The sequence below is a fragment of the Idiotropiscis lumnitzeri genome, chromosome 11, assembly GCF_059441095.1.
Source record: "Idiotropiscis lumnitzeri isolate Australia: NSW breed Sydney's pygmy pipehorse chromosome 11, RoL_Ilum_1.0, whole genome shotgun sequence".
NCBI lineage: Eukaryota > Metazoa > Chordata > Actinopteri > Syngnathiformes > Syngnathidae > Idiotropiscis > Idiotropiscis lumnitzeri.
The window spans coordinates 19,607,973-19,635,532 of NC_142401.1; the positions used below are offsets into that span (position 1 = coordinate 19,607,973).

Consider the following 27,560-nt stretch of genomic DNA (forward strand, 5'->3'; position numbering starts at 1 on the left):
CACCGCTACAGATGTTGAACAACCTCATTAGGTAAATGGGCCTATTATTGATTTCACTCAATACCTGTTCCTCAGCTAAGGCATGAATCAGTTGCAAGCACCGGGGGACTCGGACCATCATTTCATTATATTAGGTATGCCGGAGTCTGCAAAGGTTTAATTAGATTTTTAGTTCTCTACAATGGTTTATACAAGTTTGTGTAATATACATATACTTGCAGCTTCAGGAAAGGGAGTAAGTCAAACTTCCCAAAATATATTTGGAGATACATATTAAATTAAAACTGGTTTGCTTTTTATACTTCAGTCTTGTAGTTTGTTTATGTATCAGCTCGAGTTAATCCTCAAAACGGTTGTTAAATTGCATGCCGTCTTCCACAAAATATTGAACGAGCTATTGCTTTCCAGCATCAGTGCAATGTAAATCTACCTCTAATGGCAGTAAATGCCATTTATTTAAACAACTTCATCAATCAACTAGAACAGAAAATATGAGGTTGGCTAACTCACAATTTCAGTGGCATCACACATGCTTCTTTGGCTCTACTGATTAAGAGTAACACACACACACACACACACAAGCACACACCAATCCTCTAGTTTCACAAAAGAGGCCAACTTTTCATGTTGTCTCCTGTACATGTTTATTTGCATTCCCAATGTGCCTAGGGAAGCGACCCTCTCGCCAACTGGGGTGAACCCCGACATACTGGCACCAAGCAGGAGGGCAATAAATAGGCCCAGACGTTTGCATTTAAATTTATATAATTTGGGATATGCCACTTTAAATTCTGGCTGCAGTACTACATTTCTCAAATATAATCTTTTGAGTATTATTTTTCATTTTGCTAATTATTATTGGGTATTTTTCTTCTTCTGTTGATTAAGAACAGTTTACAAAGTGACCATGTAGTATATAGATCTATAACTGGCTTGCTGACTCCACAAGTCCCAGATCGCCTTCCTTGTTTTTCCGTCTTCATATAAACAAAAAAAAAAAAAAACTTCATGCATTCATTGGCACACATAACATTATTTTCCTCATGTCTTCCCCTTGGTAATTTTATTAATAAAATTGTATATGTACAATCTGACAATCAATTGAAGCATGTGTTAGCAATACAATCCGTGGGTCTTGCTATAACCGTGTGATGCTGCACCTGCAACGGACCAAGGACTCTGTATATGTAGACGGTGCAGCTTTGCTCAAGCGCAGAAAACGGGCAAGTCTTGATTTTCATGCCAGTGCAGGGCTCTTTGTGCCTGTTTGGGAATTTGGTTCATTTCACAGTACCGAGGAAGGGTCCTTTCAAATGTGCTCGGCGCACCTGACAATTTAGTCCCAGCTGGAACCACATCTTTGTTTTGGCGTCTGTATTGTAACATGATTTTGGTGAATTTGATTGAAGTACAGGCAGATAGATTCTGCGTTTTACGAACTTATGTGGTGGATGTTATAAGATTAAATTCAGAAATATGACAAGGGAATGCAACAAACCATCTCAATCATTGTAGATAGCAATTCATCGAAAACATTATTTTTGTCATCTTTATCATATATTGAAAACCACTCATGAACACGGACAATCGGGGTGGAAGGTGGTCTTTAAGTTCCCACTTTACAGATCTGTGATTTCCATTACCAACTTTACTTCGCCCGACCATGAAGGTCTGCTAGCAGTTACTTGCTGTACGCTCTTTATCTCATCATTTTCTTGTTCCTGCATTTTGCACTGCGGCTCTTGTGCGCGGAATTAAAAGGGAAAGACTCACTTCTGGTGGCATGGTGGGCGAGTGATTAGCATGTCTGCCTCACATTTCAGAAGAGTGGGGTTCGTTCCCGGCCTCCGGCCTTCCTGTGCGGAGTTCGCATGGTCTCACCTGTGTCTGCATCGGTTTTCTCAGAGTACTCCAGTTTCCTCCCACATTCCAAAAACATGCATGGCAGGTTGATTGAATGCTCTATATTGTGTGAATGGTTGTTTTTCGTTGTGTGCTCTGCAATTGGCTGGAAACCAGTTCAGGGTGTACCCCACGCGCTGTCCGAAGACGGCTGAGATTGGCTCCAGCAAACCTTTTGAGGAGAAGCGGATCAGATAATGAGTGGATGGACCCACTTCCTTTGGAAGCGAATCAAGTGGTCTGTGTTCACGCCCACAATGGTGCCAAACACCCGTTACTAACCACACCAAGCTGTATGTGTCTGCAAAAATCAACTTTGTCTCGCCCACCTCCATATAGTGTTGGACAGCTTGTTGCGTTAGACTTGCGTTGGGAAGATAAATAGAGCCCCACCTGCTTACTGGAGTGGAACATTTTATTACCTCATCAACTAGTTAAATAGAATTTAGGTTTCAGTGTTCTAAGAAGATGGACGTATCATGCCAGGGTAGAGTACATGTGCTGTATCCCCAGACAGATTATATTTTTGGGGGGCAAGATACAAACTCTTAAACTCTGTATTACTTCAGCTCAACCTTGAAATATAAGCTATTTTGGAAATAAGACTGCTTAAGGAAATGAAAGCTTGCACATCAGTCTGGAGAATGGTTATGGATGAGGATTTTGAAAATAATCCTTAATCCTCTGCTTTTTCCTCACAATTTTTGATAACAATAACTGTGCCAATCACCGTTCCTTCTTTTGAATGCTGTCCTTGCATGAACATTTCATTTTAATGCCAAAATAAGTGCATCTCAAGTTAAAAAAAATAAGAGAAACAACAAATCTAGTTAAAGTAGAAGTGATAATACTTTCAAATTTTGTACTTGTTTTATGTCCTCCCACGTCTTACTTCAACCACTTGGATAAATATGATTTTTTTTTTTTAATCTGTCCATGCCTTTTCTTGTTCTAGTAGAGAAGCTTAAACATCTGGAAGGAATTGCTCGAAGCTCTAGCAAAATCTTTGCATAAACTCAGTATCTCTCAAGTTGTCCATTGAACTGACAAATACTGAAAATACATTGTCTGTGTTAATGAATATAGTTTCTTTTTGTTGTAAATGCAAGTTCCAAGTTACAGCACATATAGTCACCCAACAATACTGTATTTATGTATTATTTTTTTTATATATTGTTGTCGCATGCATGGTCACGAATAATTCCAAGCGTGTGTTGGGGGTGTTTGAGTTTGAAAATGGCTCTTATTTTCTGTAATACACAACACATCACCCACAGTTACAGTGATATATGACAACACGAGCTGCACACTGTCTTATACAAAACATTACAATACAACTTTATTTTTCACAAATGCTGTAGCTGTAAAAAAAAGCGCGTTCCATTTGATGTAATATAAATTAGCAGGAAATTAGAACACAAATTAAAGCACATAAACACATATAGGGTAGATACCAGAAGAACAGCGACAGTGTCCTGTTGAGCTGAAAGCTAAAGAATAAAAATGTGTCTTCAAACGAGTTTTAAAAGTGGATAGAGAGGGGGCTTGCCTAACATTTAATGGGAGATCATTCCATAGGGAAGGACCGGCAACAGAAAAGGCACGATCCCCCTGAGGCTGCGTTTTGTTCTCTGCACCTTCAGCACCATGTGGTCCGCAGACCTGAGGCAGTGGGCAGGTGCGAGGCCATTTCAATATTTGAAGACGAACATAAGTATCTTAAAGCAAACTCTAAAGTACACTGGAAGCCAGTGAAGAAAGTCCAAGATTGGGGTTATGTGCTCCATCTTCCGAGTATCATGATTTGTATTTGTTGTTTTTGAGTTGGTATTTAGTTTTATGTGTTTCCTTGTTTAGTGTTTGTCTTGTGCTCTGATTGTGTTCACCTGCGCTTGTCGTCTCACTCCCTAGTGTGAACCAATCAGCCCCCTCCAACCCTTTGTGTCTTGTCCAGGTGCTCCCCGTTGTCTCATTACTGTGTTTGTATTTAGTTCCCTGGTTGCTTTCATTTCTTGTTGGTCCATTGTTTCCTGTCACTTGTTGCTGTCCCTGACGCTTGTCGTTGTCAGTGTCTCCTGTCAAGTGTCTGTTGTCTGTTCCTCAGTATGTTTCAGTTTTCATAATTACAGTTATTTTGCTCGTTTGTTTTGATACTTTGATCCTTGGTTTGTACTTTGACGATTTAGCGTTTCAGAGTTTCTTGTTTGCCCTTTAGTTTTCTTCTATTAAATACCCTTTAAGTTACCCGTGCCTGGCTTTCCTGCGTTTGGGTCCTCCTCTACCTCCACCCGCAATGTGACACCGAGCTCCAGTTAAAAGACGAGCACAACATTTTCGACCAGTTGAAAGCGCTTCAGGGAGGACTGGCTGACTCCAAAGTAAAGTGTATTACAGTAATCCAGCTGAGATTTTAGAAAGGCATGAATTACAGTTTCTAAGTACTGCTGCGAAAGAAATGGCTTCACTTTAGCCAGCTGCCAAAGATGACAGAAGCTTCGGACTTCCGGGTTCAGTGGACCATGTAGCGGTCTCATTTGCCTTAATTAACTTTACAACTCTTCATGTAGTTAGCCACTGGTCAAATACGGTAGTAGTTGCACATGAAAAGGTTAAAAAATTATTGTCACAAAATAAAAAACAAATAGTGCATCTAAGTCGGGAGCATGGGAAACTCTTGAACCCAAAATCACCGTCATGGGTCCCACATTATTTATATATTGAGAAAAAGAATGGAGACACAGTTGGTGAGATGGAAATGCTCTTTACATATGCGGCTCTATTTTCTGCGCTGTCAGATGTGCATGATGTACGATACTCTATTTGTGGCAACAACCCAACTTAACCCCCTAAGAAGGCCAGTTACCTGCTTCAATTCCCAAGCTTTTAAATCACAACATTTTAAAGCCAGTGTCACCTGCTGGCTATTTTCATAATTGTAATCTTATGTTGTGTTCACACTACTGAGGGATGGACACTCTTCGAGCTATTGAGCTCCACTTGAAAGGTTACACATTCAGCAGTCAAGAACAAAACAACCCTGAATTATTTAACATGATAAAAGCTGTACTGAATGCATAAAGGAGCATAAGGGAGGCAGACCCACTAATGAGCTGAGCCCATAAAGATCGACCACTAAGTTGCTAATAGCTTTACAATTTGAGCTGCAAGCTCTGACTGAGTCAAGTGTAAGCATTTAAGTGTTCTGCCGCAATGCTACATTACAGCACAAATCAAATGCCTCCATTTGCCAATGAATGTTATTGCAGATGTTTTTTCAACATGCGCATTCGACCAACATCAGCAAATATTCAAAACGTTCAAGTGATGGGATTCAAGTGCAAAAGAATGAGAAAGTGTAATAACCATAGTAACCCCAGCAATTAAGTTAATTACAATTACAATGGGGCGGCACGGTGGGTGACTGGCTAGCACATTTGCCTTAAAGTATTGCACTTAAAGTATGCCTTTATCATCAACTATTTTCATGTTATAACCATTTGAAATAGCAACACTCAATATTTAATTGAAAAAGGGTTGAGAAAATGTTCGCTTCCAAGGTAATCAAATAGCTATATTATAAACTCGAATCCCTCTAGTAAAGGGGTTTCAAACTTATTTCAGATCAAGGTTTTACACAGAAGAAAATCTATTACCAAGCGGGCCAGACCCGTAAAATCCTGATGATTCAGTCCGAACACTAGGTGGCAGTCACATAATGATGTACTGGAAGTATCTTTGACCACAGAAAAAGAAAACTCTCAAAGATGATGTCAAGTTAAATACTCTTGCGCTGTGTGCTAAGCTGTTAAAAAGTAAATGAAAAAAAAAAAATCGCAAGACTGAACCAAATATCCAATGCCGGCCCAGATTTGATCCCAACCTGTGTGAATCTCTTTGCGGCAATCAAAGACTTTTACCTGAGGGATGAAGCTCAATACGCATGTGAACGCTAGTGTAGTTCCCCACTTTCTATCACTTCAGCAATTATCGCACTCTTCTCTTGTCCCGAATTGAAAAGTGCTTTAATTGCCATAATATGAAGCAGCCCAGCTCACCCGCGTTGATGCCATCCATCAAAAGCAATGTGTGTGCATTGAAATAACTTGATTTTGAGACATTCACGGACATGGAAGGCACCAACACTTTGCCTGTAAGGAGCTTTAACATCACCATAGGCACAAGTATGTCACATCTACCTCATTTGCACAACAATGGCTCCCAGAATGCATTGTGTGGTGCAATGCATTTAATTAATGAAGTCATGAAGATGTTTATCCTTGTCATACGTGTTTGTGTTACCAGGAGTAGAATTTGTCATATTTTAAACAATTACGTTTGATTTATAAAGCGAGATGTTTTCTTTTCCTTTTTTTCTTTTTAATAAATCAAACCGCGACTTAAGTTTGTATGTTAAATAGTGACATTAAAGCCAGTTCCTTGTTCAATTTGAGTGAGAAGGTTGGGGCAATTGTGATTAAATAAAACAAATAAAATTAAATTAAATCTCAAAGCCTCTTAATTTGAGTTGTCAAAATATAATCCCACCACGAAACATGTATAAGGGAAACTCTATATATCTGTTTCGCTTATGATTCACGATTTTCAGTTGCAAAATGTATCACCTAAACGTGTTTGCTTTAGTGCATGGTCTTTCCATGTCGGATGCTAACGGAATCAGGTTTACCTGTGGAAGTGGTGGACATCTAATTGCTTATCACCAACAAGTCGAAGGATTCCATGTGAGAGTATACGGTAAAAGCAGGAGGCATGAGCCAGGTCTATTTAAAAACCTGGGAGTGGTGTTTAACTGACATTATTTGTTTTGGATATATTGGCTTACATAGTACATGTTTAGTCCTGAGAAACTGGGTCAGTTTGCCAAATGTAAGCAGTTTTCCTGAAACCTGGTAAAATATAGATTCCACATCTTTGCATTGCACTCGTTATGAACAGTGCTCACACAGTCTCATGTTTTCACTCTCTCTCTCTGTACTCTTGTCTTTTTCCTGAACACACATTTCAGTCCATTTATCTCATTATGGTCCGGCTATCTCCAGTGGGGTTGAAAATGAAGTGTTAATCTCTGTTCTCATCAATCTCCCAAGCCCAGAAGTGCTAGAGTCTCTCCTTGCATCACAAAATGATGACTGGCACTTTTACTTGTTTGGAGAAATAAGTGTGGGAGCTAAATTGAATTTTAATGGATTGCTCATCCCCCAAGTGAAAGGTACAATCCATTACTGAATGATTGTGATGTTATTTGTTGCCAGTGTTGATTTATGGAATGTATAGTGTAGAGGGCCAAAAGGTTGCTCCGTTAGGGAAGGAAGCTGCCTCTCCTGTTGATGAAGTTTTAACTATAGTACATCAGAAAGACGTTCAAGACTCTATTAGTGGTTCAACACTTTGTGTTAAAGCTTAAGGAAGCTGCTCCATCTGAAGTTTACTATTCCAAGTCCATGGGCTACTGAGGCACTCCAATACTACTGTCTTGTTCGGCAACTGCTAAAGCAACCGCCGGCTGCCTGGGTTTTGCTTATGCTAAAATGTATTTTTTTTTTTATTTTTTTTTTTTTAATAAAAGCACATGCAGTGTCATTCACTGGTGATTAAAATTTTGAATGCAGAAAAGCCAGTTGCCGACATTTTACAATTCATGAAAACCTGCACAATGAGAGTTAGGCCGGTTTCAGCTTCCTTGCCCAGCATGCCTTCTTGAACTGAGAATTCATATGCCACAGTGTAAACTGCCATTTGGCACCGGAATAAACTTCCATCCATCCATCCATTATCTTAACCGCTTCTCCTCACAAGGGTCGCGGTGGGTGCTGGAGCCCATCCCAGCTGTCTTCGGGCAGTAGGCGGGCCCTGAACTGGTTGCCAGTCAATCGCAGGGCATACCGAGGCACAATTCAGAGTGTTCAATCAACCTACGATGAAATGTGGGAGGAAACCGGAGTACCTGGAGGAAACCCACGTAGGCACGGGGAGAACATGCAAACTCCGCACAGGAAGGCCGGAGCCGTTATCGATCCCACGACCTCTTCTCTGTGAGGCCATGATGCTAACCAGTCGGCCACTGTCCCGTAATAAACTTATATTTATTTATTTTATTGAATTTAATTATTGTTATTTTTTTTTTACTAGCTGTGGCCGCGACATCCAAAAGTATCTTTTATACACTGCTTTTCATCACGCATATATTGAGACCCTTGGTTATCTCAAAAGTGACACATCCTGGCACTCAAAGAAGTTAAGACACCAAGTAATATTGCTTCACTTGCTTTTCCCAAATATATTTTTTTAACTTTAAAGTATCGTTTGTAGGGCCCTCAAGCTATAAGACTTGTCCAAGGAATGATTGAAGTTCATTCTGTCTCTTATTTTTTATATTTGAAATCATTGGATCTTTTATTCACAGTGTTCAAATCGGAGACCATGGTCCTTGGCAATGTTTGAACAATGAGGAATTGCACACAGCTCTTACCCACTCAGCGCAAACGGTGCCGCTGGCTCACACCACTTAAATAAATTGCATTTCTACACTCATTTCTTCATCTTGAACCCAGGTAAAAACTGGTCACCACGCCATTCCCACTTCTCTTACAGTTTTAGTTGTGTATGCAGTCAGTTGTTCTGCTATACTTTTATGCATAAATTGAAACACATACACCAGTGGTGATTTCTCTTAAACTGGAAGGGAAACAGCTTCCCATAAAATGCGCTGCATAGCCCCCCCAAAGAAGTGGTGAAATATGTACTGCTGTGTGTACAAAGTGTTATTGACTCAATATACACAAGAATACCCTCATCTTTTGTTCAGTATCAGCTACTTATCACAGAGAATTGACACAACGTCCTTCTCATTCATCCCCGCCGCGGCTCTTTTACACAGTCAAACACTGAGTCTCCTGCTTCTTAGAGTTGGTTGTTCCCCTACACGAAACTGGACGGTTATTGGATAAATGCCGGGCTGTATCCCACCCATCAGACGCTCAGTTTCTATTGGTGTCTGAGGGGCAGTGGGTTGCCCCAGACCCTCAGATTCTGTATGATGATTGGATGATCTGTTTGAGGCATGAATGAAAGACCAGCAGCTGCCACTTATTAAGCTGCAGGCAACACATGCTATATTCAGAACGTCCGAACCTGAGCATAGTTTACAAGCACCTTAAATGAGACTATTACGTGCTTTTCAGGGGTCAGATGACTGGATTTTTTTTGGTGTGTTTTATTAAATAATGTTTTCCATTATTTATTAGTGGACAATGCTGTACCATATTAATATTCAAATTTATTATACAAGTGCCAATGTTTACATAAATGAAGCGTCCCTTTAATTAATTATGCTTAAAATGACACATGTACTTAAATAAAAGTAACTAGGGCTCCCCGGCTAAAGCTGCCGCCCCGGCTACCCAAACCGAGCGAAGTGAATTGTGACTAGTGAAAATGTTGAGTGGCTATTAACAAGAATCAACAAGCCACAGTGGTTTGTGAGCGAAAATAATTATTGTCAAGCCCTGCAAATCCCTTCAAATCATTTGTCCTTAACCGAGTTGGAGACACAAGTTGATAAAAGCTACCCTTCACGGAGGCAAGTGCCTGTCATCATTTTCAAAACAAAGTCTTACTTTACTTCATTTTTATGCCTCCCATACAAAGTTGTAATATTACAAAATAATGATTGTCAATTGAAATGTGAGTCATAAATCATGAGTGAGGTAAACAGAATAGACACTCACGCACACACTTGATCTCTACTGGACCCCTGATACCGTCGACTCAAACCCAAGTGAAGAACGACTGTTTTAAATTATCCATTTATTGTCCATCCTGTTAATGTGAATAGCTGTTTGTTAATTGTAATCAGTGATTTGACTGATGAACTGTCAAAGAAAATCAACTGGGAAAGCTTAACCCCTGACCTTAATTAGGACCTGCGCTCATGGTTGGAGAAGAATAGAATTCTTTATCAGTCACCATGCAATGATTTTTTTCTAACAGTTGATGAATTTGAAATGCTTCAAATTAAATAATCTCAAATGTACTGCTTGTAAGTTGTTGCAGAGTGCATTACACCACAGTTGGAAATCCATACTTACATCGCCATCTGGAAAATGTGTCTGTTTCCAAGAGGCAATATGTTGGGCAGCATTTCAACTGCTTGTGCAATATCATCAAATGCTGGCCAAATGATTTCTTGGATGGGCAACTTTTAACCAAGCATATCAAGTAGTACTGTTGTGTCGTTTTCAAAGGGTAAGGAATTGATTCAATTTAATATCAAATCTAAATTATTGTATACCCAGAGAAAAAGCTCAGACAGATAAGATAATATCCACCACATTTAATTTTTTTGTGAACCTGTAACAGGGCATAACGAGTAGTAACCAGTGACATGGCAGTGTCACTCGCATCCCATCCCAGCGTGATTGACCCCCCAAAAATTGACAACCTCTAATAACCAGCCAATAATAGTAATTTACACGAACAATAAGTCTGCCGCAGTGTATGCGCTGTGCATTTTGAACGAGACTACATTGGACCAAAAAGCTGAAGCTATATTTTCCCTAGGGACTGTTTACAGGAGACTAAAAATCAATATAAGCAGTTTACAGACCATTTGAAAGGCATGACTCTCATTCATCACCGAAGAAAGTGCCACCTTACCCGAGAACAAATCATCACAGGGACTTCTCAACTCAGCTATGGTGTCTTGGGTGTTTGTGTGACATGAAACCCATTTGACATGTGGGTTTTTCTGGTCCTCTGTTCCATAAATTCAAACCCCTTTTTGATCCTTAGGGAGAGTAGTTTACTCAAGGTATTAATTAGAGGCATACCTCAACCACCCACATTAATGTGCTATCTTAATTTATGGACTGAAAAACACATTAGTGTCTCTATCTTCAGACTGGGTTAACAAGGTTGTGTTATTCATCAGGTTAATGTTACAGTGATGATAATCTGCCTCTAATGGCTGTGGATGATATTAGTTAGGGAGTTCCATTTTCCAGAGATGATGACCCACCGATCTCAATGTAACCATTAGTTCTAGAGTATAAAACCACTCCTACACAAAAACTGAAATTTATTGGGTTCATCTGCCAACACTACTGTTGTACTCCACTACAAGTGCACTATACAAATACAAAGTGGCCTTAATGCCGTCGTGCCGCTCGGCGAAACTACAATGCCCCCGCGGAGCGGAGCAAATGGAGAGCCCCGATCGTGCCCGGGCAAAAAAGTTTTTAATTTTGGAATATTTTTTTTAGACCCGCGAAGCACTGAACCCGCGAAAGGTGAACCGCGAAGTTTCACTGTATAGCATTTATAGGTATGTGCATAGTCTCGCGTTGTGTGGGGGATGTACTCTTGCCTTTCATTTCCGCTGATATACTTCCAGGATTTTCTGCTCTGCCAAGAAATGGAAGGACGGTAAACTGGTTTGAACTTGCGGTCATATGCTCATTTATTTTGTTGTTATATTAATGAGACAAGGAGGGCATTACATCGCAATTAGCTTCAGTTCCCTCTTTTGCGGCAGCAGCCAACGAGGTATTTTTTCGTTTGGATATTGTTTTCACTTTGAATGTAACTTGTGTAAATTGTATTGCTATTTGTATACAGTTTTCACGGTGCAATGGAGATTCGATGGCTTCATTAAACCCGTATCAAGAATAGATGTGTTTGACGTGCCTGCGGGAGGAGTTACAGTAATTTTACAGTACATTTTTGTGTTTACCGTATTTTCCGGACCATAAGACGTACCTGTATATAAGTCAAAGCAACTCTTTTTGGGGAAAAAAACAAATGATATACAAGCCGCACCAGGCTATAAGCCAGACTTTTTGATTTAAAAAAAAAATTGTTGTTTAATGGATGTACAGAACGATTTTGTCCTGTGAATGCACATAAAGGTACATAAACAGATTGTTAAAACAGTGCCTTTGAACACGGCAGCGACTTTTCAAATTAAAACAGAACAGAACCAAGAGAAAAAAAAAAATCGAGATTTATTTTGCGTATTTTCTGAACTATAGCGCGCCCTACTGGTGAGAGAAAAATTCACAGAAAAGCCGCTCAGTTGTATTAGCCTTGGCCAGATCACCCATGAAGAAACGTGATCTCGGTCTCAATGGGTTTTTTTTTTTTTTTTTGTCTGAATAAAGGTTTTGAGCAAGCAATTGAATAAGGCACAATTTAAGAGTGGCATTGGTCAGCAGAATGCTTCACACATCTGACTCATAGTCAAAAGATTTATAGTTCCAATATTGGAAAACATTTTTTTCTAAAATTAAAACAGAACAGGATTGTAGTTCTGAATGTGGGTTGATACTGTTAGCATTATTTTTAATGAGCCAACAAAAGTGCAGCTTTTGTTCTCTGAGAAAAAAAACAAGGCTCATGTTTGACCAGCTGTAGACCAAAGACAAACCGGCTTATCTTCTACAACAAGATCCTTGAACCCTTTGCCTTGAGGGGCTGGGTCTTGCCGGTTTTCCATCATTCGCTGCTGCAACACGTGATTAGGATAGTGGATAGTGACGTGGCCTAAAAGCCTCAGGGAGGATTGAACTCACGACCCCTGGTTTACTAGGCCAGTGCTCTAAACACTGAGTTATGAGGCCTTCTCCCCTGGTATGCCGTTAGCATTTAGTTAACGAGCTAACAAAAGCACAGCTGAAAGACAAGGGGTGTTTACAATTTTTTCAAAGCAGACCCAAGTATGTTGCTTGACTCGTGATAGGTAAAGAAGACACATGTTGATGTTCAACACATTCGGAAGGTTATTCTGAGACCCAAGTTATCTGGCATGACAACAATTAGTTAGATTAATATCAGGCCTCAGTGAGAATTGAACGCATTACCACAAGTTTACAAGACCAGTACTCTAACAACTGAGTTATGAAGACATAGACACAATCATGCCGTTAGCATTTTTGTCAACAAGCCAAGAAAAGGACTTTTTTTTTTTCCCCAGAATTGCTTGACTTGCAGTCGACAAATCACACAACTGCTGATCTTCTAAACAAGGGGTCTTCAACCCTGTTCCTGATGTGTCAAGGTCCCGCTTTCTATTTAATCTCTACCTGCTGCAACGCACATGATTTAAATGATAAGGATAGTCAATTAGTTTCTGCTGATCTTTCTAATTGTCTGTCATCCGTCCTGTCATCAGGCATCAGTAAGAATTCAACCCACAACCCTTGGGTTACGAAATCAGTGTGCTAACACGGAAGTATGGGGACTTGCACTCGGGTATGCTGTCAACTTTTTCTTCACGATCGAACAATAGCACAGCGGTAAGGTGTGGTCACTCTGCAATTTTTTTCAAAGAAAAATCAAGTACGATGCTAGAACACCCCTGCAAACGTTCGACCCATTCAGGAGGGTATTCTAACAACCAAATCACCTAGTTCGACACCAATTCCTTAGATTGCTATCATGCCTGGGAATTGAACTCATGACCACTGGATTACAGGACCAGCAGTCTAACCACCGAGCTATGAAGCCTCACAGAAGTTCATACCGTTAGCATTTTTGTTAACGAGCCAACAAAAGCACAGCTTACGTTGTCTGAGAAAAACGAGCACAATGTTTGACTAGCATTAGACCAAACACAGAAAAGAGAATCTCCTACACCTGCAAACATTCTACCTATTCAGGAGGTGATTCTAACAACCAAATCACCTTGTTTGACATCAATTCCTAAGAATGCGATGAGGCCTCTGTGAGAATTGAACTCACGACCCCTGGTTTACTGGACCAGTGGTCTAACCACTGAGTTATGAGGCCTCATAATCAGGTGTGCCATTAGCATTTTGTTAATGAGGGAACAAAAGCACAGCGGGAGGTAGGGAGCACTGAACAATTTTTTCAAAGAAAACCCAAGTACGTTGCTTGACACCCAAGAGATAAAGAGCACACCTGCAGATGTTCAACACATTTGGAAGGTGATTCTAACACCCAAAATACCTGGCTTGACACCAGATTGCAACCTCGGCCTCAGTGAGAATTGAACTCACGACCACTGGTTTACAAGACCAGTACTCTAACCACTGAGCTATGAAGCCGTGCACGTTTTCATACCGTTTGCATTTGTGTTAACGAGCCAAAAAAAGTGCAGCTTCAAATGCATGAGAAAAACTTAGGACATGACTTGACTCACAGGAGACCAAACATACACCTGCTTATCTCCTACAAAAGGGCCCGCCTATCCTTCTCCGGAAGGGTCTGAGTTTTGCTGGTTTTCCATTACTGCCTGATGCAACACACGACGATGATAGTGGTTAGGGACATGGTCATCAGGCCTCAGTGAGAATTGAACACACAACCACTGGCTTACTAGGTCAGTGCGCTAACCACTGAGGTATGAGGACGTGCACTTCGGTATGCCATTAACATATTCTACACGATCTAACAATAGCACAGCGGTAAGGTGTGGTTACTCTGCAATTTTTTTAAAGCAAAGGCAAGTATATCGCTTGACTCAATCTACGTAAGGAAAATTCCTGCGAACATTCTACCTATTCAGGTGGTTGTTCTAACAACCAAATCACCTTGTTTGACATCAATTCCTAAGAATGCTAGCAGGCATCAGTGAGCTATTTGTCCACCAGGCCTCAGTGAGAATTGAACTCACGACCCCTGGTTTACTAGACCAGTGGTCTAACCACTGATATATGAGGCCTTGTCCTCAACTGTGCCATTAGCATTTTGTTAACGAGGGAACAAAAGCACAGCGGTAGGTGGGGAGCACTGAACAATTTTTTCAAAGAAAACCCAAGTACGTTGCTTGACACCCAAGAGATAAAGAGCACACCTGCAGATGTTCAGCACATTTGGAAGGTGATTCTAACACCCAAAATACCCGGCTTGATTCCAGATCGCTATCTAGGACTCAGTGAGAATTGAACTCACGACCACTGGTTTACGAGACCAGTACTCTAACCACTGAGCTATGAAGCCTTCCATGTATTTATACTGTTAGCATTTTTGTTAATGAGCCAAAAAAAGTGCAGCTTCAAATGCATGAGAAAAACTTAGGACATTACTTGACTCGCAGGAGATCAAACATACACCTGCTTATCTCCTACGAAAGGGCCAGTCTATCCTTCTCCGGAAGGGTCTGGGTCTTGCTGGCTTTCCATCACTGCATGTTGCAACACACGACGATGATAGCGGTTAGTGACATGGTCATCAGGCCTCAGTGAGAATTGAACTCTCAACCACTGGGTTACTAGGTCAGTGCGCTAACCACTGAGGTATGAGGACTCGCACTTGAGTATGCCGTGAACATATTGTTCACGATCGAACAATAGCACAGCTGTAAGAAGTGGGCACTCTGCATTTTTTTCAAAGAAAACCCAAGTACATTGCTTGACTCAATCTAGGTTAAGAAAACTCCGGCAAACATTCTACCTATTCAGGAGGTTGTTCTAACAACCAAATCACCTTGTTTGACATACATTCCTAAGAATGCTAGCAGGTATCAGTGAGGCATTTGTCCACCCGGCCTCAGTGAGAATTGAACTCACGACCCCTGGTTTACTAGACCAGTGGTCTAACCACTGAGATATGAGGCCTTGTCCTCAATTGTGCTATTAGCATTTTGTTAACAAAGGAACAAAAGCACAGCGGTAGGTGGGGAGCACTGAACAATTTTTTCAAAGAAAACCCAAGTACGTTGCTTGACACCCAAGAGATAAAGAGCACACCTGCAGATGTTCAACACATTTGGAAGGTGATTCTAACACCCAAAATACCTGGCTTGACACCAGATCGCTAACTAGGCCTCAGTGAGAATTGAACTCACGACCACTGGTTTACAAGAACAGTACTCTCACCACTGAGGTATGAAGCCGTGCACGTTTTCATACCGTTTGCATTTGTGTTAACGAGCTAAAAAAAGTGCAGCTTCAAATGTATGAGAAAAACTTAGGACATTACTTGACTCGCAGGAGACCAAACATACACCTGCTTATCTCCTACAAAAGGGCCCGCCTATCCTTCTCCGGAAGGGTCTGGGTCTTGCTGGCTTTCCATCACTGCCTGTTGCAACACACGACGATGATAGTGGTTAGGGACATGGTCATCAGGCCTCAGTGAGATTTGAACACACAACCACTGGCTTACTAGGTCAGTGCGCTAACCACTGAGATATGAGGACGTGCACTTCGGTATGCCATTAACATATTCTACACGATCTAACAATAGCACAGCGGTAAGGTGTGGTTACTCTGCAATTTTTTTAAAGCAAAGGCAAGTACATCGCTTGACTCAATCTGCGTTAAGAAAATTCCTGCGAACATTCTACCTATTCAGGAGGTTGTTCTAACAACCAAATCACCTTGTTTGACATCAATTCCTAAGAATGCTACCAGACCTCAGTGAGGCATTTGTCCACCAGGTCTCAGTGAGAATTGAACTCACGACCCCTGGTTTACTAGACCAGTGGTCTAACCACTGAGATATGAGGCCTTGTCCTCAATTGTGCCATTAGCATTTTGTTAACGAGGGAACAAAAGCACAGCGATAGGTGGGGAGCACTGAACAATTTTTTCAAAGAAAACCCAAGTACATTGCTTGACACCCAAGAGATAAAGAGCACACCTGCAGATGTTCAGCACATTTGGAAGGTGATTCTAACACCCAAAATACATGGCTTGATTCCAGATCGCTATCTAGGGCTCTGTGAGAATTGGACTCACGACCACTGGTTTACGAGACCAGTACTCTAACCACTGAGCTAAGAAGCCTTCCATGTCTTAATACTGTTAGCATTTTTGTTAACGAGCCAAAAAAAGTGCAGCTTCAAATGCATGAGAAAAACTTAGGACATTACTTGACTCGCAGGAGACCAAACATACACCTGCTTATCTCCTACAAAAGGGCCAGTCTATCCTTCTCCGGAAGGGTCTGGGTCTTGCTGGTTTTCCGTCACTGCCTGATGCAACACACGACGATGATAGTGGGTAGGGACATGGTCATCAGGCTTCAGTGAGGTATACACCCACCAAGCCTCAGTGAGAATTGAACTCACGACCCCTGGTTTACTAGACCAGTTCTCTAACCACATAGCAATGAGGTCTTGTCCTCTACCGTGCCATTAGCATTTTGTTAACGAGGGAACAAAAGCACAGCGGTAGGTAGGGAGCACTAAAGTTTTTTCAAAGAAAACCCAAGTAGGTTGCTAGACTCCCTATAGATAAAGAGCACACCTGCAGATGTTCAACACATTTGGAAGGTGATTCTAACAACCAAAATGCCAGGCTTGATGTCAGATCGCTATCTAGGCCTCAGTGAGAATTGAACTCACGACCACCGGTTTACAAGACCAGTACTCTCACCACTGAAGTATGAAGCCGTGCACGTTTTTATACCGTTTGCATTTGTGTTAACGAGCCAAAAAAAGTGCAGCTTCAAATGCATGAGAAAAACTTAGAACATTACTTGACTCGCAGGAGACCAAACATACACCTGCTTATCTCCTACAAAAGGGCCTGCCTATCCTTCTCCGGAAGGGTCTGGGTCTTACTGGCTTTCCATCACTGCCTGTTGCAACACACGACGATGATAGTGGTTAGTGACAGGGTCATCAGGCCTCAGTGAGAATTGAACTCTCAACCACTGGGTTACTAGGTCAGTGCGCTAACCACTGAGGTATGAGGACTCGCACTTGAGTATGCCGTGAACATATTGTTCACGATCGAACAATAGCACAGCTGTAAGAAGTGGGCACTCTGCATTTTTTTCAAAGAAAACCCAAGTCCATTGCTTGACTCAATCTAGGTAAAGAAAACTCCGGCAAACATTCTACCTATTCAGGAGGTTGTTCTAACAACCAAATCACCTTGTTTGACATACATTCCTAAGAATGCTAGCAGGCATCAGTGAGGTATCTGTCCACCCGGCCTCGGAGAGAATTGAACTCACAACCCCTGGTTTCCAAGACCAGTACTCTAACCACTGAGCTATGAAGCCGTGCACATTTTCATATCGTTCGCATTTTTGATAACGAGCCCAAAGAAAAGCGCAGCTAATGCATGAGAAAAACTAAGGACATGACTTGACTAGCAGGAGACAAAACATACACCTGCTTATCTCCTACAAAATGGTCCGTCTTTCCTTCTCCGGAAGGGTCTGAGTCTTGCTGGTTTTCCATTACTGCCTGATGCAACACACGACGATGATAGTGGTTAGGGACATGGTCATCAGGCCTCAGTGAGAATTGAACACACAACCACTGGCTTACTAGGTCAGTGCGCTAACCACTGAGGTATGAGGACGTGCACTTCGGTATGCCATGAACATATTCTACACGATCTAACAATAGCACAACGGTAAGGTGTGGTTACTCTGCAATTTTTTTAAAGCAAAGGCAAGTACATCGCTTGACTCAATCTACGTAAAGAAAATTCCTGGGAACATTCTATCTATTCAGGAGGTTGTTCTAACAACCAAATCACCTTGTTTGACATCAATTCCTAAGAATGCTACCAGACCTCAGTGAGGTATACGTCCAGCAGGCCTCAGTGAGAATTGAACTCACGACCCCTGGTTTACTAGACCAGTGCTCTAACCACTGAGCTATGAGGCCTTGTCCTCAATTGTGCCATTAGCATTTTGTTAACGAGGGAACAAAAGCACAGCGGTAGGTGGGGAGCACTGAACAATTTTTTCAAAGAAAACCCAAGTACGTTGCTTGACACCCAAGAGATAAAGAGCACACCTGCAGATGTTCAACACATTTGGAAGGTGATTCTAACACCCAAAATACCTGGCTTGATTGCAGATCGCTATCTAGGCCTCAGTGAGAATTGAACTCACGACCACTGGTTTACGAGACCAGTACTCTAACCACTGAGCTATGAAGCTTTCCTTGTATTTATACTGTTAGCATTTTTGTTAACGAGCCAAAAAAAGTGCAGCTTCAAATGCATGAGAAAAACTTAGGACATTACTTGACTCGCAGGAGACCAAACATACACCTGCTTATCTCCTACAAAAAGGCCTGTCTATCCTTCTCCGGAAGGGTCTGGGTCTTGCTGGTTTTCCGTCATTGCCTGATGCAACACACGACGATGATAGTGGTTAGGGACATGGTCATCAGGTTTCAGTGAGGTATACACCCACCAAGCCTCAGTGAGAATTGAACTCACGACCCCCTGTTTACTAGACCAGTTCTCTAACCACATAGCAATGAGGCCTTGTCCTCTACCGTGCCATTAGCATTTTGTTAACGAGGGAACAAAAGCACAGCGGTAGGTAGGGAGCACTAAAGTTTTTTCAAAGAAAACCCAAGTAGGTTGCTAGACTCCCTCTCGATAAAGAGCACACCTGCAGATGTTCAACACATTTGGAAGGTGATTCTAACACCCAAAATACCAGGCTTGATGTCAGATTGCTATCTAGGCCTCAGTGAGAATTGAACTCACGACCACTGGTTTACAAGACCAGTACTCTCACCACTGAGCTATGAAGCCGTGCACGTTTTCATACCGTTTGCATTTGTGTTAATGAGCCAAAAAAAGTGCAGCTTCAAATGCATGAGAAAAACTTAGGACATTACTTGACTCGCAGGAGTCCAAACATACACCTGCTTATCTCCTACAAAAGGGCCCGCCTATCCTTCTCCGGAAGGGTCTGGGTCTTGCTGGCTTTCCATCACTGCATGTTGCAACACACGACGATGATAGCGGTTAGTGACATGGTCATCAGGCCTCAGTGAGAATTGAACTCTCAACCACTGGGTTACTAGGTCAGTGCGCTAACCACTGAGGTATGAGGACTCGCACTTGAGTATGCCGTGAACATATTGTTCACGATCGAACAATAGCACAGCTGTAAGAAGTGGGCACTCTGCATTTTTTTCAAAGAAAACCCAAGTACATTGCTTGACTCAATCTTGGTTAAGAAAACTCCGGCAAACATTCTACCTATTCAGGAGGTTGTTCTAACAACCAAATCACCTTGTTCGACATACATTCCTAAGAATGCTAGCAGGTATCAGTGAGGCATTTGTCCACCCGGCCTCAGTGAGAATTGAACTCACGACCCCTGGTTTACTAGACCAGTGGTCTAACCACTGAGATATGAGGCCTTGTCCTCAATTGTGCTATTAGCATTTTGTTAACGAAGGAACAAAAGCACAGCGGTAGGTGGGGAGCACTGAACAATTTTTTCAAAGAAAACCCAAGTACGTTGCTTGACACCCAAGAGATAAAGAGCACACCTGCAGATGTTCAACACATTTGGAAGGTGATTCTAACACCCAAAATACCTGGCTTGACACCAGATTGCAACCTAGGCCTCAGTGAGAATTGAACTCACGACCACTGGTTTACAAGACCAGTACTCTAACCACTGAGCTATGAAGCCGTGCACATTTTCATATCGTTCGCATTTTTGATAACGAGCCCAAAGAAAAGTGCAGCTTCAAACGTATGAGAAAAACTTAGGACATGACTTGACTAGCAGGAGACAAAACATACACCTGCTTATCTCCTACAAATTGGTCCGTCTTTCCTTCTCCGGAAGGGTCTGAGTCTTGCTGGTTTTCCATTACTGCCTGATGCAACACACGACGATGATAGTGGTTAGGGACATGGTCATCAGGCCTCAGTGAGAATTGAACACACAACCACTGGCTTACTAGGTCAGTGCGCTAACCACTGAGGTATGAGGCCGTGCACTTTGGTATGCCATTAACATATTCTACACGATCTAACAATAGCACAGCGGTAAGGTGTGGTTACTCTGCAATTTTTTTAAAGCAAAGGCAAGTACATCGCTTGACTCAATCTACGTAAAGAAAATTCCTGCGAACATTCTACCGATTCAGGAGGTTGTTCTAACAACCAAATCACCTTGTTTGACATCAATTCCTAAGAATGCTACCAGACCTCAGTGAGGCATACGTCCACTAGGCCTCAGTGAGAATTGAACTCACGACCTCTGGTTTACTAGACCAGTGCTCTAACCACTGAGCTATGAGGCCTTGTCCTCAATTGTGCCATTAGCATTTTGTTAACGAGGGAACAAAAGCACAGCGGTAGGTGGGGAGCACTGAACAATTTTTTCAAAGAAAACCCAAGTACGTTGCTTGACACCCAAGAGATAAAGAGCACACCTGCAGATGTTCAGCACATTTGGAAGGTGATTCTAACACCCAAAATACCTGGCTTGATTCCAGATCGCTATCTAGGCCTCAGTGAGAATTGGACTCACGACCACTGGTTTACGAGACCAGTACTCTAACCACTGAGCTAAGAAGCCTTCCATGTCTTAATACTGTTAGCATTTTTGTTAACGAGCCAAAAAAAGTGCAGCTTCAAATGCATGAGAAAAACTTAGGACATTACTTGACTCGCAGGAGACCAAACATACACCTGCTTATCTCCTACAAAAGGGCCAGTCTATCCTTCTCCGGAAGGGTCTGGGTCTTGCTGGTTTTCCGTCACTGCCTGATGCAACACACGACGATGATAGTGGGTAGGGACATGGTCATCAGGCTTCAGTGAGGTATACACCCACCAAGCCTCAGTGAGAATTGAACTCACGACCCCTGGTTTACTAGACCAGTTCTCTAACCACATAGCAATGAGGTCTTGTCCTCTACCGTGCCATTAGCATTTTGTTAACGAGGGAACAAAAGCACAGCGGTAGGTAGGGAGCACTAAAGTTTTTTCAAAGAAAACCCAAGTAGGTTGCTAGACTCCCTATAGATAAAGAGCACACCTGCAGATGTTCAACACATTTGGAAGGTGATTCTAACAACCAAAATGCCAGGCTTGATGTCAGATCGCTATCTAGGCCTCAGTGAGAATTGAACTCACGACCACCGGTTTACAAGACCAGTACTCTCACCACTGAAGTATGAAGCCGTGCACGTTTTTATACCGTTTGCATTTGTGTTAACGAGCCAAAAAAAGTGCAGCTTCAAATGCATGAGAAAAACTTAGAACATTACTTGACTCGCAGGAGACCAAACATACACCTGCTTATCTCCTACAAAAGGGCCTGCCTATCCTTCTCCGGAAGGGTCTGGGTCTTACTGGCTTTCCATCACTGCCTGTTGCAACACACGACGATGATAGTGGTTAGTGACAGGGTCATCAGGCCTCAGTGAGAATTGAACTCTCAACCACTGGGTTACTAGGTCAGTGCGCTAACCACTGAGGTATGAGGACTCGCACTTGAGTATGCCGTGAACATATTGTTCACGATCGAACAATAGCACAGCTGTAAGAAGTGGGCACTCTGCATTTTTTTCAAAGAAAACCCAAGTCCATTGCTTGACTCAATCTAGGTAAAGAAAACTCCGGCAAACATTCTACCTATTCAGGAGGTTGTTCTAACAACCAAATCACCTTGTTTGACATACATTCCTAAGAATGCTAGCAGGCATCAGTGAGGTATCTGTCCACCCGGCCTCGGAGAGAATTGAACTCACAACCCCTGGTTTCCAAGACCAGTACTCTAACCACTGAGCTATGAAGCCGTGCACATTTTCATATCGTTCGCATTTTTGATAACGAGCCCAAAGAAAAGCGCAGCTAATGCATGAGAAAAACTAAGGACATGACTTGACTAGCAGGAGACAAAACATACACCTGCTTATCTCCTACAAAATGGTCCGTCTTTCCTTCTCCGGAAGGGTCTGAGTCTTGCTGGTTTTCCATTACTGCCTGATGCAACACACGACGATGATAGTGGTTAGGGACATGGTCATCAGGCCTCAGTGAGAATTGAACACACAACCACTGGCTTACTAGGTCAGTGCGCTAACCACTGAGGTATGAGGACGTGCACTTCGGTATGCCATGAACATATTCTACACGATCTAACAATAGCACAACGGTAAGGTGTGGTTACTCTGCAATTTTTTTAAAGCAAAGGCAAGTACATCGCTTGACTCAATCTACGTAAAGAAAATTCCTGGGAACATTCTATCTATTCAGGAGGTTGTTCTAACAACCAAATCACCTTGTTTGACATCAATTCCTAAGAATGCTACCAGACCTCAGTGAGGTATACGTCCAGCAGGCCTCAGTGAGAATTGAACTCACGACCCCTGGTTTACTAGACCAGTGCTCTAACCACTGAGCTATGAGGCCTTGTCCTCAATTGTGCCATTAGCATTTTGTTAACGAGGGAACAAAAGCACAGCGGTAGGTGGGGAGCACTGAACAATTTTTTCAAAGAAAACCCAAGTACGTTGCTTGACACCCAAGAGATAAAGAGCACACCTGCAGATGTTCAACACATTTGGAAGGTGATTCTAACACCCAAAATACCTGGCTTGATTGCAGATCGCTATCTAGGCCTCAGTGAGAATTGAACTCACGACCACTGGTTTACGAGACCAGTACTCTAACCACTGAGCTATGAAGCTTTCCTTGTATTTATACTGTTAGCATTTTTGTTAACGAGCCAAAAAAAGTGCAGCTTCAAATGCATGAGAAAAACTTAGGACATTACTTGACTCGCAGGAGACCAAACATACACCTGCTTATCTCCTACAAAAAGGCCTGTCTATCCTTCTCCGGAAGGGTCTGGGTCTTGCTGGTTTTCCGTCATTGCCTGATGCAACACACGACGATGATAGTGGTTAGGGACATGGTCATCAGGTTTCAGTGAGGTATACACCCACCAAGCCTCAGTGAGAATTGAACTCACGACCCCCTGTTTACTAGACCAGTTCTCTAACCACATAGCAATGAGGCCTTGTCCTCTACCGTGCCATTAGCATTTTGTTAACGAGGGAACAAAAGCACAGCGGTAGGTAGGGAGCACTAAAGTTTTTTCAAAGAAAACCCAAGTAGGTTGCTAGACTCCCTCTCGATAAAGAGCACACCTGCAGATGTTCAACACATTTGGAAGGTGATTCTAACACCCAAAATACCAGGCTTGATGTCAGATTGCTATCTAGGCCTCAGTGAGAATTGAACTCACGACCACTGGTTTACAAGACCAGTACTCTCACCACTGAGCTATGAAGCCGTGCACGTTTTCATACCGTTTGCATTTGTGTTAATGAGCCAAAAAAAGTGCAGCTTCAAATGCATGAGAAAAACTTAGGACATTACTTGACTCGCAGGAGTCCAAACATACACCTGCTTATCTCCTACAAAAGGGCCCGCCTATCCTTCTCCGGAAGGGTCTGGGTCTTGCTGGCTTTCCATCACTGCATGTTGCAACACACGACGATGATAGCGGTTAGTGACATGGTCATCAGGCCTCAGTGAGAATTGAACTCTCAACCACTGGGTTACTAGGTCAGTGCGCTAACCACTGAGGTATGAGGACTCGCACTTGAGTATGCCGTGAACATATTGTTCACGATCGAACAATAGCACAGCTGTAAGAAGTGGGCACTCTGCATTTTTTTCAAAGAAAACCCAAGTACATTGCTTGACTCAATCTTGGTTAAGAAAACTCCGGCAAACATTCTACCTATTCAGGAGGTTGTTCTAACAACCAAATCACCTTGTTCGACATACATTCCTAAGAATGCTAGCAGGTATCAGTGAGGCATTTGTCCACCCGGCCTCAGTGAGAATTGAACTCACGACCCCTGGTTTACTAGACCAGTGGTCTAACCACTGAGATATGAGGCCTTGTCCTCAATTGTGCTATTAGCATTTTGTTAACGAAGGAACAAAAGCACAGCGGTAGGTGGGGAGCACTGAACAATTTTTTCAAAGAAAACCCAAGTACGTTGCTTGACACCCAAGAGATAAAGAGCACACCTGCAGATGTTCAACACATTTGGAAGGTGATTCTAACACCCAAAATACCTGGCTTGACACCAGATTGCAACCTAGGCCTCAGTGAGAATTGAACTCACGACCACTGGTTTACAAGACCAGTACTCTAACCACTGAGCTATGAAGCCGTGCACATTTTCATATCGTTCGCATTTTTGATAACGAGCCCAAAGAAAAGTGCAGCTTCAAACGTATGAGAAAAACTTAGGACATGACTTGACTAGCAGGAGACAAAACATACACCTGCTTATCTCCTACAAATTGGTCCGTCTTTCCTTCTCCGGAAGGGTCTGAGTCTTGCTGGTTTTCCATTACTGCCTGATGCAACACACGACGATGATAGTGGTTAGGGACATGGTCATCAGGCCTCAGTGAGAATTGAACACACAACCACTGGCTTACTAGGTCAGTGCGCTAACCACTGAGGTATGAGGCCGTGCACTTTGGTATGCCATTAACATATTCTACACGATCTAACAATAGCACAGCGGTAAGGTGTGGTTACTCTGCAATTTTTTTAAAGCAAAGGCAAGTACATCGCTTGACTCAATCTACGTAAAGAAAATTCCTGCGAACATTCTACCGATTCAGGAGGTTGTTCTAACAACCAAATCACCTTGTTTGACATCAATTCCTAAGAATGCTACCAGACCTCAGTGAGGCATACGTCCACTAGGCCTCAGTGAGAATTGAACTCACGACCTCTGGTTTACTAGACCAGTGCTCTAACCACTGAGCTATGAGGCCTTGTCCTCAATTGTGCCATTAGCATTTTGTTAACGAGGGAACAAAAGCACAGCGGTAGGTGGGGAGCACTGAACAATTTTTTCAAAGAAAACCCAAGTACGTTGCTTGACACCCAAGAGATAAAGAGCACACCTGCAGATGTTCAGCACATTTGGAAGGTGATTCTAACACCCAAAATACCTGGCTTGATTCCAGATCGCTATCTAGGCCTCAGTGAGAATTGAACTCACGACCACTGGTTTACGAGACCAGTACGCTAACCACTGAGCTATGTAGCCTTCCATGTATTTATACTGTTAGCATTTTTGTTAACGAGCCAAAAAAAGTGCAGCTTCAAATGCATGAGAAAAACTTAGGACATTACTTGACTCGCAGGAGACCAAACATACACCTGCTTATCTCCTAAAAAAGGGCCAGTCTATCCTTCTCCGGAAGGGTCTGGGTCTTGCTGGTTTTCCGTCATTGCCTGATGCAACACACGACGATGATAGTGGTTAGGGACATGGTCATCAGGTTTCAGTGAGGTATACACCCACCAAGCCTCAGTGAGAATTGAACTCACGACCCCTGGTTTACTAGACCAGTTCTCTAACCACATAGCAATGAGGCCTTGGCCGCTACCGTGCCATTAGCATTTTGTTAACGAGGGAACAAAAGCACAGCGGTAGGTGGGGAGCACTGAACATTTTTTTCAAAGAAAACCCAAGTACGTTGCTTGACACCCAAGAGATAAAGAGCACACCTGCAGATGTTCAACACATTTGGAAGGTGATTCTAACACCCAAAATTCCTGGCTTGACACCAGATTGCAACCTAGGCCTCAGTGAGAATTGAACTCACGACCACTGGTTTACAAGACCAGTACTCTAACCACTGAGCTATGAAGCCGTGCACATTTTCATATCGTTCGCATTTTTGATAACGAGCCCAAAGAAAAGTGCAGCTTCAAATGTATGAGAAAAACTTAGGACATGACTTGACTAGCAGGAGACAAAACATACACCTGCTTATCTCCTACAAATTTGTCCGTCTTTCCTTCTCCGGAAGGGTCTGGGTCTTGCTGGCTTTCCATCACTGCCTGTTGCAACACACGACGATGATAGTGGTTAGGGACATGGTCATCAGGCCTCAGTGAGAATTGAACACACAACCACTGGCTTACTAGGTCAGTGCGCTAACCACTAAGGTATGAGGACGTGCACTTCGGTATGCCATTAACATATTCTACACGATCTAACAATAGCACAACGGTAAGGTGTGGTTACTCTGCAATTTTTTTAAAGCAAAGGTAAGTACATCGCTTGACTCAATCTACGTAAAGAAAATTCCTGCGAACATTCTACCTATTCAGGAGGTTGTTCTAACAACCAAATCACCTTGTTTGACATCAATTCCTAAGAATGCTACCCGACCTCAGTGAGGTATACGTCCAGCAGACCTCAGTGAGAATTGAACTCACGACCCCTGGTTTACTAGACCAGTGCTCTAACCACTGAGCTATGAGGCCTTGTCCTCAATTGTGCCATTAGCATTTTGTTAACGAGGGAACAAAAGCACAGCGGTAGGGGGGGAGCACTGAACAATTTTTTCAAAGAAAACACAAGTACGTTGCTTGACACCCAAGAGATAAAGAGCACCACTGCAGATGTTCAGCACATTTGGAAGGTGATTCTAACACCCAAAATACCTGGCTTGATTCCAGATCGCTATCTAGGACTCAGTGAGAATTGAACACACGACCACTGGTTTACGAGACCAGTACTCTAACCACTGAGCTATGAAGGCTTCCATGTATTTATACTCTTAGCATTTTTGTTAACGAGCCAAAAAAAGTGCAGCTTCAAATGCATGAGAATAACTTAGGACATGACTTGACTAGCAGGAGACCAAACATACACCTGCTTATCTCCTAAAAAAGGGCCAGTCTATCCTTCTCCGGAAGGGTCTGGGTCTTGCTGGTTTTCCGTCATTGCCTGATGCAACACACGACGATGATAGTGGTTAGGGACATGGTCATCAGGTTTCAGTGAGGTATACACCCACCAAGCCTCAGTGAGAATTGAACTCACGACCCCTGGTTTACTAGACCAGTTCTCTAACCACATAGCAATGAGGCCTTGTCCGCTACCGTGC

General features: G+C 42.5%; 1 protein-coding gene and 28 non-coding genes across 31 annotated transcripts in view; 1 reads left to right on the plus strand and 28 right to left on the minus strand.

Moving 5' to 3' along the window:
- Positions 1-27,560, plus strand: part of LOC148327800 (receptor-type tyrosine-protein phosphatase gamma-like) — a 456,824-nt gene that overhangs the window by 173,760 nt on the left and 255,504 nt on the right. The gene's annotated exons all lie outside the window — the stretch shown is intronic.
- On the minus strand, positions 13,910-13,982 carry trnat-ugu (transfer RNA threonine (anticodon UGU)). The gene has a single exon. It is a non-coding gene; the product is annotated as a tRNA-Thr (tRNA).
- On the minus strand, positions 14,527-14,599 carry trnat-agu (transfer RNA threonine (anticodon AGU)). Its single transcript has one exon. It is a non-coding gene; the product is annotated as a tRNA-Thr (tRNA).
- On the minus strand, positions 14,805-14,877 carry trnat-cgu (transfer RNA threonine (anticodon CGU)). The gene has a single exon. It is a non-coding gene; the product is annotated as a tRNA-Thr (tRNA).
- Positions 15,422-15,494, minus strand: trnat-agu (transfer RNA threonine (anticodon AGU)). Its single transcript has one exon. It is a non-coding gene; the product is annotated as a tRNA-Thr (tRNA).
- On the minus strand, positions 15,700-15,772 carry trnat-ugu (transfer RNA threonine (anticodon UGU)). The gene has a single exon. It is a non-coding gene; the product is annotated as a tRNA-Thr (tRNA).
- Positions 16,317-16,389, minus strand: trnat-agu (transfer RNA threonine (anticodon AGU)). Its single transcript has one exon. It is a non-coding gene; the product is annotated as a tRNA-Thr (tRNA).
- On the minus strand, positions 16,595-16,667 carry trnat-cgu (transfer RNA threonine (anticodon CGU)). Its single transcript has one exon. It is a non-coding gene; the product is annotated as a tRNA-Thr (tRNA).
- Positions 17,203-17,275, minus strand: trnat-ugu (transfer RNA threonine (anticodon UGU)). The gene has a single exon. It is a non-coding gene; the product is annotated as a tRNA-Thr (tRNA).
- trnap-ugg (transfer RNA proline (anticodon UGG)) lies at positions 17,820-17,892 on the minus strand. The gene has a single exon. It is a non-coding gene; the product is annotated as a tRNA-Pro (tRNA).
- Positions 18,436-18,508, minus strand: trnat-agu (transfer RNA threonine (anticodon AGU)). Its single transcript has one exon. It is a non-coding gene; the product is annotated as a tRNA-Thr (tRNA).
- Positions 18,714-18,786, minus strand: trnat-cgu (transfer RNA threonine (anticodon CGU)). Its single transcript has one exon. It is a non-coding gene; the product is annotated as a tRNA-Thr (tRNA).
- On the minus strand, positions 19,322-19,394 carry trnat-ugu (transfer RNA threonine (anticodon UGU)). The gene has a single exon. It is a non-coding gene; the product is annotated as a tRNA-Thr (tRNA).
- Positions 19,939-20,011, minus strand: trnat-agu (transfer RNA threonine (anticodon AGU)). Its single transcript has one exon. It is a non-coding gene; the product is annotated as a tRNA-Thr (tRNA).
- Positions 20,217-20,289, minus strand: trnat-ugu (transfer RNA threonine (anticodon UGU)). The gene has a single exon. It is a non-coding gene; the product is annotated as a tRNA-Thr (tRNA).
- Positions 20,836-20,908, minus strand: trnat-agu (transfer RNA threonine (anticodon AGU)). Its single transcript has one exon. It is a non-coding gene; the product is annotated as a tRNA-Thr (tRNA).
- trnat-cgu (transfer RNA threonine (anticodon CGU)) lies at positions 21,114-21,186 on the minus strand. The gene has a single exon. It is a non-coding gene; the product is annotated as a tRNA-Thr (tRNA).
- trnat-ugu (transfer RNA threonine (anticodon UGU)) lies at positions 21,722-21,794 on the minus strand. Its single transcript has one exon. It is a non-coding gene; the product is annotated as a tRNA-Thr (tRNA).
- On the minus strand, positions 22,339-22,411 carry trnap-ugg (transfer RNA proline (anticodon UGG)). The gene has a single exon. It is a non-coding gene; the product is annotated as a tRNA-Pro (tRNA).
- Positions 22,955-23,027, minus strand: trnat-agu (transfer RNA threonine (anticodon AGU)). Its single transcript has one exon. It is a non-coding gene; the product is annotated as a tRNA-Thr (tRNA).
- trnat-cgu (transfer RNA threonine (anticodon CGU)) lies at positions 23,233-23,305 on the minus strand. Its single transcript has one exon. It is a non-coding gene; the product is annotated as a tRNA-Thr (tRNA).
- trnat-ugu (transfer RNA threonine (anticodon UGU)) lies at positions 23,841-23,913 on the minus strand. Its single transcript has one exon. It is a non-coding gene; the product is annotated as a tRNA-Thr (tRNA).
- On the minus strand, positions 24,458-24,530 carry trnat-agu (transfer RNA threonine (anticodon AGU)). Its single transcript has one exon. It is a non-coding gene; the product is annotated as a tRNA-Thr (tRNA).
- On the minus strand, positions 24,736-24,808 carry trnat-ugu (transfer RNA threonine (anticodon UGU)). The gene has a single exon. It is a non-coding gene; the product is annotated as a tRNA-Thr (tRNA).
- On the minus strand, positions 25,355-25,427 carry trnat-agu (transfer RNA threonine (anticodon AGU)). The gene has a single exon. It is a non-coding gene; the product is annotated as a tRNA-Thr (tRNA).
- On the minus strand, positions 25,633-25,705 carry trnat-cgu (transfer RNA threonine (anticodon CGU)). The gene has a single exon. It is a non-coding gene; the product is annotated as a tRNA-Thr (tRNA).
- Positions 26,243-26,315, minus strand: trnat-ugu (transfer RNA threonine (anticodon UGU)). Its single transcript has one exon. It is a non-coding gene; the product is annotated as a tRNA-Thr (tRNA).
- Positions 26,862-26,934, minus strand: trnat-agu (transfer RNA threonine (anticodon AGU)). The gene has a single exon. It is a non-coding gene; the product is annotated as a tRNA-Thr (tRNA).
- trnat-cgu (transfer RNA threonine (anticodon CGU)) lies at positions 27,140-27,216 on the minus strand. The gene has a single exon. It is a non-coding gene; the product is annotated as a tRNA-Thr (tRNA).